Below are 17,379 nucleotides of genomic sequence, written 5' to 3'. Positions count from 1 at the left end.
TATGCTATAAGGCATAAGATTATTTAAAAATGGAAAATTAGACATTACTCGATGTAATACACACTATTGGTATTAGTGATAAAAGGACTATTGAAAATAAATGTTATACTTCTCAACAAAAAGTTTAAATTTCATAGCATTTTGAAAGATAGTGTAAGTGCACAAGTCAGTGACTGAACAAATGAAAGAAACTATTGAAGCAAACCAGTTAAAACAACTATAAGGACTATGTATCATACTGATCTTGGTTCAGAATGAAACTATGTTTTCATAAAGAAATAAATGCCTGTAAATTTAGATATCTTTTGGTTTAATGTCCTTAATTTTTCATACAGTACATTAAAATTCAGGAACATAAGCCAAAAAACTTAAAAACTTCCAGTGAAAAAGAGACAAATACCAAAATAATTATATAAAGGCACAAGGCAAAATAGATTTTAAGGGAGTACTTGTATTGCTTCTTGGCCTTTTGGCTAAGATCATGTGTAAGGGAGTACTTGTGCTCTGTATTTCTTAGGTTTATACTGGCCTAGGAAATTTTACATTCTAAAACTACTTGTCTTACTATAATGGTGAAATCATTAGAAGTCCTAAAAATGATTGGGCAGATGTATACAGTGTGTGCAAAACTGCATTATGTTTCAGTAGGTATGACATTAGTATTTGCCTTAAATTACTTCTCTAAGATGTCAAATTAGGAAATCCAAAGTGTACTTCTTTCTTTTCACAGTACAAAAAGGGAAATGATAATCCCTAGAATAAGGTTCTCTGTAAAGATGCTGCAAAAGATATCTTCCTCTCTGTTCTTTCATATAGTTTAGATTTTTATAGTATGACTCACAAGATGCACTTAAATTTCAAAATCTAAAACTTATGAAAAGTCATTTTGAATTAGCATTTTTAAAATGTGTGATATTTACAAGGAAATCACTTTCTAAAATTAATATATAATAAATGTATAAGCATGCTTATAATTAGGCATGATATGAGTAAAATGAGTGCTAGAAAGGAACTATGGAAATTGGTCGAAGAATGTCATGATGCTTTCCACATAGAATATTTATTTAAGTTTTTCAAGAATGAAACAGAGTCTGTTCTTAATGATGCTCTTATTATATCTTAATGTCATAAAACATATATTTTTCTCAAATGCTTCAAAATTAAGAATAGACTAAAGCTGACATCAGTGAGAACAGAGGTCCAAAGTCAATGAAATGTATCTTCAAATTGTTCAAGCAAAATAACTGAAAACCCAGAATTTTGTATTAAACTATCTTTTGAGAGGCAAAATAAAGACAGTTTTAGAAAAAATGAAGATTTTTTTCCACAGACAAGCAAGAAAGAAATCGTCCCTAGATGAAAGGAATGGAATGAAAAAAACAACAGCTAATAAAGAAATTGGTAAATACATGAGTGAATCCAAACCACTACTGTAAAAGAGAGTGAAAGAGAGAGAGCAAGACAGCACGTGCAACTGGGGGTACTTAAAAACAAAGTAAAAATGAAACAAATAATATGGAAGATGATGGGAGGGATTAGAAATAAAAAATCAACATTTTAAGGTCCTCAGTATTATTCAGGAGGACTGTAGAGATATTAAGTAGAGATTATGTTAAGTTAAACAAACATCTTAAAAAATTATGGTAATCAAACAAGTGTGTCTGTGTGTGTCACTCTGCACTCAAACAGTAGAGAATGTTTTTAAATACAATAAAATATGTTTATAAAGCTTATGATGCATTATGAAAATAACCTAGTCTCAACAAATACAAGACAATATCATTCAAACCTCAATCTATGGCCATAATGCAACATTAGAAATCAATATCGAAGAAAAGCAAAGCTGGAGGTATCACAATTCCAGACTTCAAGTTCTACTACAAAGCTGTAGTTAATCAAAATAGTATGGTACTGGCACAAAAACAGACATAAAGATCAATTGGACAGAAGAGAAAAGCCAGAAATAAACCCACAATTATATGGTCAATTAATCTTCAAAAAGGAGGAAAGAATATGCATTTGGAAGACAGTCTCTTCAACAAATGGTGTTGGGAAAACTGGACCCAGCTACATGCAAAAGAATGAAACTGAACCACTTTCTTACACTATACACAAAAATAAACTCAAAATGGATTAAAAACCTAAATGTGAGACTTGAAACCATAAAAATTCTAGAAGAGAGCATAGGCAGGAATTTCTCTGACATTGGCCATAACAACATCTTTCTAGATATATCTCCTGAGGTAAGGGAAACAAGAGCAAAAATAAACTATTGGGACTACATAAAAATAAAAATCATCTGGACAGCAAGGGAGACAATCAAGAAAACTAAATGACAACCTACTGAATGGGAGAGGATATTTGCAAATGACATATCCAATAAAGGGTTAGTATCCAAAATATATAAAGAACCTACACAACACCCCAAAAAACCCAAATAATCCAATTTAAAAATGAGCAGAAGAAACGAACATTTCTCCAAAGGAGACATACAGATGGCCAACAGACACATGAAAAGATGCTCATCATCAGGGCATGCAAATCAAAACCATAATGAGGTACTACCTCACACTGGTCAGAATGGCTAAAATCAAAAACGCAAGAAACAACAAATGTTGGCAAGAATGTGGAGGAAAAGGAACCATTGTCCATTCTTGGTGGGAATGCAAACTGGGGCAGCCAATGTGGTACTATGGAGGTGCCTCAAAAAGTTAAAAATAGAACTACCCTACAATCTAGTATTCGCACTACTGGGTATTTACCCCCCCAAAATACAAAAACATGAATTCAAAGGGATACATGCACCCTGTTTATGGCAGCATCATTTACAACACTCAAGCAATGGAAGCAGCCCAAGTGTCTATTGATAAACGAATGGATAAAGAAAATGTGGTGTGTGTGTGTGTGTATATACATACCGGAGTATTATTCATCCATAAAAAAGAACATAACATAATAAAAAAAAGAACAAAATCTTGCCATTTGTAATGACATGGATGGAACTAAGAGTATAAGGCTAAGTGCAATAAGTCAGTCAGTGAAAGACAAATACCATATGATTTCATTCATATGTAAAATTTAAGAAAAAAAAACAAGCAAAGGGAAAAAAAGAGACAGACAAACCAAGAAACAGATTCAACTATAGAGAACAAACTGACAGTTACCAGAGAAGAGGAGAGGAGAGGAGGGTGGAGGGATGGTGAAATAGGTGATGGGGATTAAGGAGAGCACTTGTTGTGATAAGCACCAGGTGATGTATGGAATTGTCAAATCACTGTATTGTACACATGAAACTCACTGTATGTTAACTAAGTATAAATGAGAGGAGAGGAGAGGAGATGAAATAAAATAAAATAAAATAAATCAATATTGAAAAGAGAAACCCCAAAACTGTCTTTTAAATGTGGAAACATTGAAACATACTTTCAAATAATTGATAGGTCAAAAAAAATCATGACAGAAACTTCAACATATTTATAACTTTATGATAATATGATTATCAAAATTGGTGGAATGAAAAGATTTACAGTCTTACATACATGTACTGGAAAATAAGAAAGATTGAAAATTAATACACTAAGAATCCAATTCAAAGAGTTATAAAAAGAGGAAATGGAACAATCTAAAGATAGGTGAAGACAATCAGTAGTTAAAAATTTTACCAGGCCCAAACAATTTCCCTGGTTAGTTCTAATACATTTTCCAAGAACAGGTAACCCCTACCATAAACAAATTGTTTCATAAAATATAAAAAGGTGTTTGGGAGGTCCTCTTTTTATAAGCTTGATAAAACACTGAAACACAAACTGAACAAGGACAATATAAGAAAGAAAAAAATTATGAGCCAATCTCACTTATAAACATAAACAGAAAAATTATAAATAAAATAGTAGCAAACAGAATCTAACAATGTACAAAATAATCATGCTGAACATCCGAGTAGGGTTTATCTCAGGAATGCAAAGATGTCTTAACATTAGAAAATATTTTAATGTAATTCATCACAATAGCAATTAAGGGACAAAAACAAATGATTATTTTAGTAAATGCTGGAAAAGCTTTTGATCAAACTCAAAAGGCATTCATATATTTTTTAGAAAACTTAGCAAACTAGAAACAGAAGAAAACTTCTTTAACTTGATAAAGGGTATTTATCAAAAACTTATAACAAGTTCCCTTTTCCCTTTAAAGTTCCAAATTCAACATCGTACAAAAATCCTATACAGTGCAATACAGAGAGAGGGAAAGAGAAGAGGAAGTGGGGAAGGCAGAAGAAGGGAGGAGGACGGAGAGGAAAGAGAAAGGAGAGGAGGGAAGGAAAGAAGAAAGTAAAATGGGAAGGAAAGAAATAAGAAAGGGAAAGAGGAAGAAGAATGTGGGAGGAAAAATGTTCCTCAACCCTTCAAAGATTCTTCCAGCTGGTCTGAGAATTAAAGTGACATGAAACAGATTAATAAAAGAAAAGAAAATTTAATTTCATACATATAGGAACTCCACACGTATGAGAGGTTCAAACACAGAAAAATAAAGTTAGGTATATATGCCATTCTGAGCTAGGGAATGGGATAGGGGCCTGGGGCTTCAAAGGTGAAGAGGGCAATAAGAAGGGCAGATGTTTGGTAATTAGATGTTTGCCCTGCCGCACGGATAAGTTACTCAGATAAAAATCATCTCTGGTAATAATTCTTGTTCTGAGAAAAACTCCCAATTTAGATTCTTCTATATAGTTAAGAGAGGGGCAAGTTTCTCTTGAGCCCTCAGGGTCTCAAATGCCTACAATTCAAATTTGTCCACATGCCAAAGTGGCACATTTTAGGGAGACTTGTTCTGAACCCCTTCAGGAGGAAGGAAAGGAGAAGAGGTGTAAAGATTGGAAAAGGAGAAACAAAACTGTCATTATTGTCTGAAAATAAGGTTGTTTACATAGGAAGTGAGAAAAAAAAATTATTTAAAAAAAAACACCTTAAAATTTAAACAGGCTATATAGCAAGTCTGCTAAATACATGATCAACATATAAAATTCAAAAGTATTTTTTACAGCAGTTACAACTGTTTAGAAAATGCTCTTTAAAAGCATCTCACAATAACCAGCAAAAGTGTAAAGTGCCCAGGAAGAAATCTATAAAAGCTGTATAAGGCATTTGTGAAGAATCTTCACTAAAGCACCTAGAATAACACTTCACACAAACTGGGGAGCTTATTTTGTTCATGTTATGAAATTCAAAAATAAGTATGTTAATTCATCCTAAATTTCTCTATAAATTTAGTGTAAATTTCAATTAAAATGAAATTTTAAAAAATTTCTGAAATTCACTATTCAAATTGAATAGTAAAAGCCAAGAGTAGCCAAAATGATGTTAAAAATAAGAATGACATATTTACGGGCGCCTGGGTGGCTCAGTTGGTTAAGCGACTGCCTTCGGCTCAGGTCATGATCCTGGAGTCCCAGGATCGAGTCCCACATCGGGCTCCCTGCTCAGCGGGGAGTTTGCTTCTCCCTCTGCCCCTCCCCCCTCTCATGTGTTCTCTCTCTCCCTCATTCTCTCTCTCAAATAAATAAAATCTTTAAAAAAAATGACATTATCATTTTTAAATGATATTTACTTACCAAATGTCAAGATGGATGACAAAGCTATAGTAATTCAGATAGCATAGTATTGGTTCAGAAAAAGATAAATAGGGGCGCCTGGGTGGCTCAGTCGGTTAAGCTTCTGCCTTCGGCTCAGGTCATGATCCCAGGGTCCTGGGATCGAGCCCCACATCAGGCTCCCTGCTCAGCGGGGAGCCTGCTTCTCCCTCTGCCTCTGCCTGCCTGCCTGCCTACTTGTGATCTCTCTCTCTCTCTGTCAAATAAATAAATAAAATCTTAAAAAAAAAAAAACAGAAAAAGATAAATATATCAACGAAATAGAGGAGAGAATTCAGAAACAGTCCAGGCATATGTGAGAGTTTATATACTAAATAAATGATACTTGATATAAGTTGGTATTACAAATCAATAGGGAACAAAGGAAGCATTTAATAAATTATGCTTTGGTAATGGACTACTAATATTGAAAAAATAATTAAACCTTCACCTCACAGTGTTACCAAAATCAATTTGAGACCGATCAAATGCCAAAAGCAAAATTGTACATCTAGAGGGAAATATAAGATATAGGATATCTTTATTCTAGGATGTCTTTATATAATGGGATAGGAAAAGTAGATCTTAAATGAGCAAAAAAAAAAAAAGGCAGAAAACAAAGAAATAATTCAAGATGAGAATCTATATGGCAAAAATACATCATTAAAAGGTTTAAATAAAAGCATAAATGGAAGACTGTATCAGTAACAAATGCAACCAAAAAAGGATTAGCATCCAGAATATTAAAAAGAAAAACTATCACATTAATAAGAAAAAAATGAACAACGTAACAGATAATTGGGCAAAGGGTATAAACAAGGACCTCAAAGAAAAGGAAAGCAATATAACCTATAAAATTATGAAAAGATTCTCAATTCAGAGATGCCTAGGTGGCTCAGTCTGTTAAGTGGTTGACTCTTGATTTAGGCTCAGGTCATGATCTCAGTGTTGTGAGACTGAGCCCCGCATGGGCTCTGAGCTCAGCACAGAGTCCACTTAAGATTCTATCTCCCTCTACCTCTATTTCTCCCCCAATTCACACTTGCTGGCTCTCTCTCTAAAATAAATAAAATCTTTAAAGAAAAAAAAAAGATGCTCAATTCACATGAAATCAGAAAAATATAAATTAAATCAATGAGACATTTCTCTGTCAAAAGATAAGCAAATATTAAACTTCTACAAAAATTATCAAGAATATGAAGAGGAAATCCCACTCACTGCCATTAGGAGTATAAATCCATACTATAAAAAGTGTGAAGTTGACTCATCAATTCCACTTACAGGTATGTTCCCAAGGAGATATTTACAATTACTCACTGAAGCATAATTTATAAAATAATTGTACTGAAACATCTAAATATCAATATGGGAAAGAATAACTACATTATAGTATCCTATAATGCAGGATTACAGGAGAGCAAGTAAAATGAACCAGCTCTAAACTAATCATTTTGTTAACCTTTAGCAGCTTCTTTGAGCTTCTTTTTGCTGCTTTTGTTTTAATCTGTACAATGGAAACATCAATGTCACAAAATGAAATGAAAAAGAGTAATAAAGAATTCAGTAGAAAGCACAACATACATGACAGCTCCTATGTGATACTAGACTCATCAGAACCTGATGTTCTCTTATCTGGGAAACAGGTGTCACTGACATTCTCTGAAAGACGGACAGGAATGGGATATATGATTAGAAAATTTTAAGTAAATATTTACTAAAACTTCTTAAAAAATGAGAAGAGCAGCTAAATAGGAATGAGGATTAAACAATCAAATGAGGCCCTAGCTCCCATTAGGGTCTCATAAAGGGGACTCTAGAAACATGAATCTATCAACATGTCTCATTCCAAAATAGTTACAGGCTCAGGACCATTATTTAATTTAAAAAAAAAAACTATGAAATAAAAATTATACTGAGGCAGTGTGTAAAGTTCTAACTTTTCACTATTTTCAGTTTTTATTTTGTGCTGAGTGGGAGCTTCAGATGACTCCAAGCAAGTAGGAAAACTGGGAACTGTATTTTTTTAATATTCAGTGTCTTTATATAAAAATAAAATCATCTTGAATAGAAAGCCTGTTTCTAGGAGTACTATTAAGCTATCTTGAGAAGTCAACTTATGACATTTTCCAGAGGGAATTTCAATCTGAATAGTGCTGACTTACCATAAACTATGTGTCTGTCAACCTTCATAAGAGATAGAGGGACATTTGAACTTAGATCATAAAGTGATCTTTCGGAAAATCCTAAACCATATCCTGAAAGACCTAACAAGGGACAGAAGAGAAAACAGGCCCCCAGTGTTTGGACACAGCCTGCAAGACCCTTGCATTAATGCTCTGGCCCTTAATACAAATTGAGGATAAATGAAACATAAAAAATTATAAAGATTCTGAAAAAACAATCAATAGTAGTCAAGCAAAGCCAAAACAGATCAAAAAGTAAATTAATTACTCAGCTAGTAAGTATCTATGACAACTTGTGGAGGTGAAGAGAAATACATCGGAGAGCACTAGATAACTGGTGTTCACTTGGAGAGGAACTTCATGAAAAAAGATGTGTCACAAAGTACCACAAGTGCCTAAAGCTAAAAGGTGTTTCAACTTACACCGAGGAAAGAAACTAGCCATATTTAGTAATAAAAATCTAAAACATACAGCAAAAGGTCCATAAATACTTCCCTCATAACATTTCTCCCCAACTACAGTTGTGAGGCAGAAGGATTATTTAAAGCAATAGACTTGCAAAGCCTATTTTAGAAAATAATTGCATTTATTAATAAAAGGTTTTAAAATATCACTGGTACTTCACTTCACTTTCAACTGCAAAACATTGCGTCCACTAATGTATCTAAAAAGGAATATAATGGGTATTATATTAAACTCACATTTATATGTTTCGGTAATAAAAACAATTCACTTTATCAATAGAAACATTAAATAAATTCATACTATATTTAATATTGAGCTGCTCACAAATCTTTCCTGCTACTTATTCTAATTAGACTAGCAGCAAAGAGGCTGATACAGAAATATCAAGACATGTTCACAAGCTCAAGGAGAGGCATCCAGTCCTTCTTCCCCACAGCATCTAATCCAATGCTCAACACACAAGAGGTGCTTAATAGTATTCATTGATATGAGCAGGATACTTGTTAAGGAACATTTTGAAAACTTAATTGATACATTATTACCACTTATTTATATTAATAAAGCAATTAATAAAAGTTATGATGGTAATTCATCTTCACTAAAGTTTTTCTCTCCAATACATAATCCCATATGGAAAAAAAAGAATTGTAAATTAACTCCACTCTATTTCTTAAGTTACAGAACTCAAAAATTACAACAAAAATGGCACAATTTGAGAATTAAGTAAAAGTAGTCTATACCACCATCTAGTGGCCTCAGAAAATAACAGTACAAAGAAAAGTACTTACCCAGGAATGTCACCAAAATATAAGCATCTAGAGTTTACATGTAGAGCTACTGCCTCTTTCCTACTCAGCGGGGACAGCATTCGATCCACCTCTCCTCCTTCCTTCTGTAGATCTGCATGAGCTGGACCTTTGGACAAAACCATGCAGGAATACCATCAAGTGAACTGTTACCTTTGCCACCTCATATAATTTCTTCCACCCTTAAATTGATACCTATTTGTTACACGAGATGCAAAACTGCATCTTTATACTCACTAAACCAAATGAGCAATAATTATAAACTGGCCAGAAAAACCTCATACACTGTGGTTAAGGGTATAAATTTATAAGACAGTTTGGCACTGTTTAGTAAAGCTAAATATGCGCATTTCTTATGATCCAGCAGTTTCACTCCTAGGTATATAAACTAGAGCAGTGGTTCATAACCTCTAGTACACAGATCCTAAAGGTGTCTAGGTACAGAATTCAGAGGGCCTGATAACTTGGATGAAAAAATGTACACATTTAATGTCACCAACTTCTAACTGAAAATAAGCATTTCCTTTGAATATGAATGTAAGCAACAAATCACTGTTTTTTTTGTACATATCACAATATTATTAGCAAGATAGAGACTTTGTAACCAATAAAAATCATAGATATTTTCAAGTTCCATTAACAGATCAAAATTTCTTATATGTTTATCACTAATTCAAAATTATATCTCATATCTACTGATAGATCTTGCTACTTGGTACCCTAATAAAGAACTATGCCTATTTCTTTTTGAAGATTTGCTTTTATGTTTTCCAGCTTTTTTGAGATATAACTGACATATAACATTGTATAAGTTTGTTTTCTTTGTATCTCTTTTTTTGTAATTTATAATTTATTTTCTTTGTAACCCTATTCATTTGTTATACATTTAAAAACATCCGGAGGGAGCTCCTGGGTGGCTTAGTCAATTAAATGCCTTTGGCTCAGATCATGGTCCTGGGGTCCCAGGACCCCAAGTCCTGCATTGGGCTCCCTGCCCCGCAGGGGGCCTGCTTCTCCCTCTACCTCTGCCTGCTGCTCTCCCTGCTTGTGATCTCTCTCTCTCTCTCTCTCCTTCTCTGTCAAATAAATAAATAAAATCTTTTTAAAAAATAAAATAAAAAATGTAATAAAAACATCTGGAGACTATAGACTCACAAGATTTCCAAAGGGTTTTAAGACACAAAAAAGATTTAGAATGCCTGCCCTGAAAAAATACTTCCATTGGAATCTGGAAACATCTACAAAGAAAAACAGCTTTGTCCATATAGTCAGATGGACAAATAAATTAAGGAATGGAATAGTAAGGAACACAGAAATTAATTACTACAACTATATTAAAATGGGTGATTTTCAAAAAGCCTAAAGTTAAAGCTAAGAATTATGTAACAAAATTTTTAAAAATCTGATTCCATTTAAAGAAATGTCTAAAATAGACAAACCAAAACAATATATTGTGTATTATTTACAAATGTAAATTTTAAAGCTATCAGTGTAATGATTAACACAAAATTTGAGATCATGGTTAATTCAGGGAGATCAGAGAGGGTGTTATAGAGAAAATGGTACCAGGAAAGACCATGAATTGAGCTTCTCTAGGTTGCTGGAAATATTTTATTCCCTAAGCTTGGTGGCAGGGGCAGAGATGCTCATTTTATTATTTTCTTTAAAATGTAGATACATTAAAGATACATTACATATACTTTTGTACTGGGGTGCCTGGGTGGCTCAGTTGGCTGAGTGGCCAACTCTTGATTTCAGCTCAGGCCATGATCTCAGGGTGCTGAGATCATGCCCTCCATCAGGCTCCGTGCTTAGTGGAGTGTCTGCTTGAGATTCTCTCTCTCCCTCTCCCTCTGCCCTTCCCCCAGATCACACTCACACTCTCTCAAATGAATAAATAAATCTTTAAAAGAAAAATAAAAGTAAAAAAATAAATGGTAATCTCAACAAATTCAAAAATCAAAGTCATACCATGAATTTTAGCTGACCACAATGCAATGGAAGTTAAATAACATACTACTAAACAATGAATGGGTCAACCAAGAAAGCAAAGAAGAAATAAAAATTACAGAAACAAATGAAAACAAAAACACAACAGTCCAAAATCTTTGAGATGCTGCAAAAGTGGTTCAAGATGGAAGTTTATAGCAATACAGGCCTAACTCAAGAAGCAAGAAAAATCTCAAATTAACAACCTAACCTGACACCCAAGGAAGTTAGAAAAAGAAAAACAAACAAACCCAAAACCCAGCAAAAGGAAGGAAATAATAAAAAGTAGAGCAGAAATAAATGATATAGAAGCTAAGAAAAAAAAAACTACAGAACAGATTGAAGAAATCAAGAGCTGGTTCTTTGAAAAGGTCAACAAAATTGATAAATCTCTAGCCAGGCTCATAAAAGAAAGAGAGGACCCAAACACATAAAATCACTAATGAAAGAGGAGAAATGACAATCAACACCACAGAAATATGAAAAATTCTAAGAGAATATTATGAAAACCTATATGCCAACAAATTGGACAATGTAGATGAAATGCACAAATTCCTAGAAATATATAACCTACCAAAAATAAAGTAGGAAGAAATAGAAAATTTGATAAGACCAATTACCAGCAATGAAACTGAATCAGCAATCAAAAAACTCCCAAAAAACAAAAGTCCAGGACCAGACAGCTTCATAGGCAAATTCTACCAAATATTTAAAGAAAAGTTAATGCCTTTTCTTCTCAAACTACTCCAAAATATAGAAAAGGAAGGAAAACTTATGAATTCATTCTATGAGGCTAGAATCACTGTGACCAAAACTAGATAAAGACACCACAAAAAAAGAGGACTACCAGACAATATTTCTCACTAATATAGATGAAAAACTCCTCAACAAATTACGAGCAAACTGAATCCAACAATACTTTAAAACAATCATGTACCATGATCAAGTGGGATTTATTCCCAGGATGCAAAACAATCAATGTGATATGTCACATTAATAACAGAAAGGATAAAAATCATATGATCATTTCAACACAGACAAAAAAAAGCTTTTGACAAAGTACAACATCCATCCATGATTAAAAACCCTCAACAAAGTAGGTTTAGAGGAAATATATCTCAACATAATAAAGGCCACTTATGAAAAACCCACAGCTAACATCATCCTTAATGGGGAAAAACTGAGAGCTTTTCCTCTATGGTCAGGAACAAGACAAGAATATCCACTCTCACCACTTGATTCAACATCAAGAACTAGAAGTCTTAGCCACAGCAATTGGACAACTAAAACAAATAAAAGGCATCCAAATTGGTAAGGAAGAAGTAAAACTCTTATGATTTGCAGATGACATGATACTATATATAGAAAATCCTAAAGACTCCACCAAAAAAACAAAAAACAAAAAAACTAGAACTGATAAATAATTACAGTAAACTGACACAAAACCAATGAACAGAAATCTGTTGCACTCTTATACACTAATAATGAAGCAGCAGAAAGCGAAATTAGGAAAACATTCCCATTTATAATTGTACCAAAAATAATAAAATATCCAGGAATAAACATAACTAAAGAGGTGAAAGACTTGTACTCTGAAAACTAAAAAACACTGGTGAAAGAAATTCAAGACAATACAAAAGATGGAAAGACATTCCATGCTCAAGGGTTGGAAGAACAAATACTGTTAAAATATCTATGTTACCCAAAGCAATATACAGATTTAATGCAATCCCTATCAAAATACCAACAGCATTTTTTACAGAACTAGAACAATCCTAAAATTTGTATAGAACCACAAAGGACCTAGAAAGCCAAAGAAATCTGAAAAACCAAAAACAAAATTGGAGGTATCACAACTGAAGATTTCAAGTTATATTATAAAACAGCAGTAATTAAAACAGAATGGTACTGGCATAAAAATAGACATATAGATCAATGAAATAGAATATAAAATACAGAAATAAATGCACAATTATATGGTCAATTAATCTTCAACAAAGGAGGAAAGAATATACAATGGGAAAGAGTCTCTTCAACAAATGGTGTTGGGAAAACTGGACAGCCACATGAGAAGAATGAAGCTAAACCACTTTCTTTCACCATACGCAAAAATAAACTCAACAGATTAAAGATCTAAATGTGAGAACCGAAACCATAAAAATTCTTGAAGACAGCACAGGCAGTAATTCTCTGACATTGGCCATAGCAACATTCCTCTACATAGATCCCCTGAGGCAAGGGACATAGAAGCAAAAATAAACTATTGGGACTATATCAAAATAAAAAGCTTTCAGCAAAAGAAACAATCAACAAAATCAAAAGACAACCTACTGAATGGGAGAAGATATTTGTAAATAACATAAGCAATAAAGGGTTAGTATCCAAGATATACAAAGAACTTAAACAACTCAACATCCAAAAGATAAATACTCCAATTAAAAAAATGGGCAGAAGACATGAACAGACATTTCTCCAAAGAAGACATCCAGATAGCCAACAGACACATGAAAAGATGCTCAACATCACTCATCAGGAGGAAATGCAAATCTAAACAATGATATATCACCTCACATCTGTTAGAATGGCTAAAATCAAAAACACAAGGAAGAACAAGTGTTAGCAAGGGTGTGGGAAAAAAGGATGCAAACTGGTGCAGCCAATGGAGAAAACAGTATGGAGGTTCCTCAAAAAATTAAAAATAGAACTATCCTACAATCCAGTAATCACACTATTGGGTATTTATCCCCCAAAATACAAAAACACTAATTCAAAGGGATACGTGCACCATATGTTTATGGCAGCATTATTTACAATAGCCAAATTGTGGAAGGAGCCCAAGTGTCCATTGATAGATGAATGGATAAAGAAGATATGGTATATATACAAAATGGAATATAATTTAGCCATAAAAAGAATAAAATCTTGCCATTTGCAATGACCATGGATGGAGTTAGAGAGGATAATGCTAAGTGAAATAAGTCAGAGAAAGACAAATCCCATATGATCTCACTCATATGAGGAATTTAAGCAAAACAAATGAGCAAAGGAAAAAAGAGAGAAAGAGACAAAACAAGAAACAGACTCTTAACTATAGAGAACAAACTGATGGTTACCAGAAGAGAGGTGGATGGGGGGCGGGGTGAAATAGGTGATGGGGATTAAAGAGTATATTTATCATGATGAAATAACATAAAATAAATATATATATATATAAAGAAAATATAAATAAAAATAAATGGTAGACTGAATTTGTTTTACAATCTGCCTTTAAACCCTGGCTGGTTCACTTAGCATCAGTGAATCTGGGGAAATTATTTAATCTCTCTGAGTCTTACCTTTCTCACTTAAAAAAGGTAGATAAAGCTTAATTTACAGCATTTTGAAGATAATTAAAGCCTGTGAGAAATTGAATAGGAGATTGTCTTAGGCACTTGATATCACTTAACAATGTTCATCTATCTCTAAGTTATAGCTGTGAATTTTACTCCTATCTCATAAGCATTTTCCTTTTAGAAGATCTTCTTGGGAGTTCTAGCTTTCTGCTGGCTAGGAGCACTTAATGATGAGGTTCTAGGGAATGGCAAAACCACAAAGTGAAAGAAATCTGTGTCCTCAATTCAACATGTATAGAAGAGCTACCTATATACTAGGAGAGCTCACTTTGGATTCTGACAAAAAATAAGTTTGAGTCATAATATACCTTTGGTGTTAATTTGTAAAAGCTAATTCGCCTATGCTAATTAATATATTCCTGAAAGATACTACCAATATTGAGATCTCTGGCCTCCTTCTCTCCTCAACCTCAGGAACCTGGCAATAAAGATCATTCCTCACAGATGGAACACTGAAAGTTTCTTTGCAGGGGAAATCTTACTAGACAAGAGAAATAACTGACAGACCATGACAGCTGAGGTGAGGGAAGTACACTGAAGGTCCACTTAGGTCACATCACAGTAAAGTCCATTACTTAACAAGACCTACCCACACTCATAGAGCTTCAAAATTTTTTTTGTCTCACTCCAAATATAAGCTGATAGACAAAGGTCATGAAACAATAAAATTTTCATAACTTAAGAGTTTCCAGATTGGAGAGGGTCTACTGAAATAATAGATGGGGAAAAAAATTATTCCAAGGCACATTATTGTGAAATTTCAGAAAATCAGGAAAAATGAGAAAACATAAAAGCTTCCAGAGAGAAACAAGTCACATACAAAAAAAATCAGGAATCAGAGTGGCATAAATTTTTCACTAGAAGCTATAACGCAATGAAGCATTACCTTTAAGAATATGAGGAAAAATTAATGCCAATGTAGAATTTTATACCCAACCAAACTATAAATTAAGAGGGTTGATTAAAGACCGTTTTGGAGATGAAGTTCTCAAAAGTTTAATTCCCATGTACCCTCTCCTAAAATTAGGAGGAAAAAAAAAGACAAGATCCTGAAAACAGGAGGTCGAGACAAGGCAAATGATATTCTCCAGGATATTAGTGAAAGGAGATCCCAGAAGTACTACCATGCCACCTTAGAGAGCAACTAGTCCACACTGGAGCAAGAGAACAATGAATTCCCAACAGAAAACTCTATTAGATGAAACTGATAAGCTGATTAATAGGTTTTAACCACATTGAGAAAAAAAGTATACTTTTGGCAAAGAATTTGGTGACTAGTAAATGACAGGTATAAAGAAAATAAGAGAAACAAATGAGAGAGAGAGAAAAAAAAATAGTCACCCGCTATTGATGAGTTATAGGTTTAAGCCATATAGCAGTAGCTTAAACTAGAAGATGATTTCTCTTGTAAAATAAGTCCAGAGATAGGCAGTCCACAGCTCCTAGGATGGTGTTCCCTGGTGTCAGAACCTAGGCTTCTTCTCTCTTGTTCCACCATCTCCAGCATGTGGCTTCTACCACACAGTCCAAGAGATTTTCCGATTATACCCACATTTCAGCATGCAGAAAGAAGAAAGGGCCAAAGAGGAGAACCATCCCCCCTACACTGCTTAAGATCACTTACAGTTAAGTCATTAATGCTCTAAATAAATGCACTGTCCAGGACTTAGTCACATGACTGCACCAAGCTGCATAGTTTCTACTGCAAATTTTTAAAAAGGGGGGCCTGAAGGAGAATGGATAATGATAAAACAGCTAACAGTCTCTGCTACCTCCCTCCAACACTTTCTATTCTTCAGATCTTATTTCTTCATAGTATTGATTCTCAATTGATTCATGTATTCATAGTATTGATTCTTCTTCATAGTATTGATTAATCTTGGACATATTGTCTCATTTGTTTGTTTCCCTAACCTTTAAGTTCTAAGAGGACAAGAACTCTATCTTTTGTTCAACTCTGTACCCCAGTTACTGCAAATGTGCTTGAAACATAAAAGAAATTTAACAAATATGGGTTGAATGAGCCAATGAGTTAGTTAATTCAAGAGGGGATAAAGCTAAGAAAATAAATTTAAACATTAAAGATCCAGTCTGGGTACAGATGATGCTTTGTTTTCTCTACATTAGTTAGAAATGGATGCCATCATCCAGAAAAACTGACTCATCCCCTCTGGAATTATAATTTTTAAAAATCTACTTTCTGCTGAATAGATCATTGAAAAGTCTTTGCACAAGGTACAACTAATTCCCTGGTCCTAATAATGTAAGTAATATGATATTAATGTCTGCAATAATTTAATTATTAACAAGAATGTTAACATTAACATAACGTAGATACGGTAAATTAATGAAATCAATTAACTATTTTTAACGTAAGCATTAGACGCTGGAAGGAAAATTATTTTGATGGAGTGGTACATAAGAGACTTAAATCCTCTTCCTGCATAAAAGTCAACAGATATTACCTATAACTGAAAAAATCAAGAAATAGCAGAAAATGCCTATTATTTAAAAATATACAAACAGGCATTAGAAGAAACAGCTTGAAATGCTGAAGGTTTTATTTTGGTGACCAATAACCAGAGACAGGGACTACTGACTAGATCAGAAGTCAGCTGTTTTGCTTTTAAGATTTACAGAATTATCTAGTTTTAAACAGTGTATGTTTAACTTTTACTTTTTTCACGTCTGGTTCAGCGCCCTCATTCCTCTGAGCTCCTGAGAAATACAATATAAATTATTAGAAGCCTTAGGAGGCCATGCTGGGGTGGCGATTAGGGAAAGAGGATGCACTTCATGAGGAAAAGTGAAGGCTCCTGGTCTTTATGTAAATCACCCCGACTAACGATTAACCAGGGCAAAAACCTCCACGATTTTAAATGCACAGCATTACGCGTGCACGCATCATACTCCCTTCG

At 33.7% G+C, this 17,379-nt stretch overlaps 1 protein-coding gene across 2 annotated transcripts in view; it reads right to left on the bottom strand.

Moving 5' to 3' along the window:
• The window catches only part of LOC112836551 (phospholipid-transporting ATPase ABCA1-like), a 78,102-nt gene that overhangs the window by 34,365 nt on the left and 26,358 nt on the right, over positions 1-17,379 (bottom strand). Inside the window, exons 3-4 of one of the 2 annotated variants that reach the window (XR_012373532.1) lie at positions 9,063-9,189; positions 8,391-8,473 (exon numbers count right to left, since the gene is read on the bottom strand). The gene's annotated coding sequence lies outside the window, so the exon portion shown is untranslated. Of the gene's footprint in view, positions 1-8,390; positions 8,474-9,062; positions 9,190-17,379 lie in introns of those variants that run through there. The other variant, XR_012373531.1, reaches the window with a different exon arrangement.

Source organism: Callorhinus ursinus, unplaced genomic scaffold, assembly GCF_003265705.2.
Source record: "Callorhinus ursinus isolate GAN/ISIS: 27379988/994484 unplaced genomic scaffold, GSC_fseal_2.0 scaffold24, whole genome shotgun sequence".
NCBI classification, from domain to species: domain Eukaryota; kingdom Metazoa; phylum Chordata; class Mammalia; order Carnivora; family Otariidae; genus Callorhinus; species Callorhinus ursinus.
Note: the sequence above shows the minus strand (reverse complement) of the source record. Positions and strands in the feature narration are given on the sequence as shown.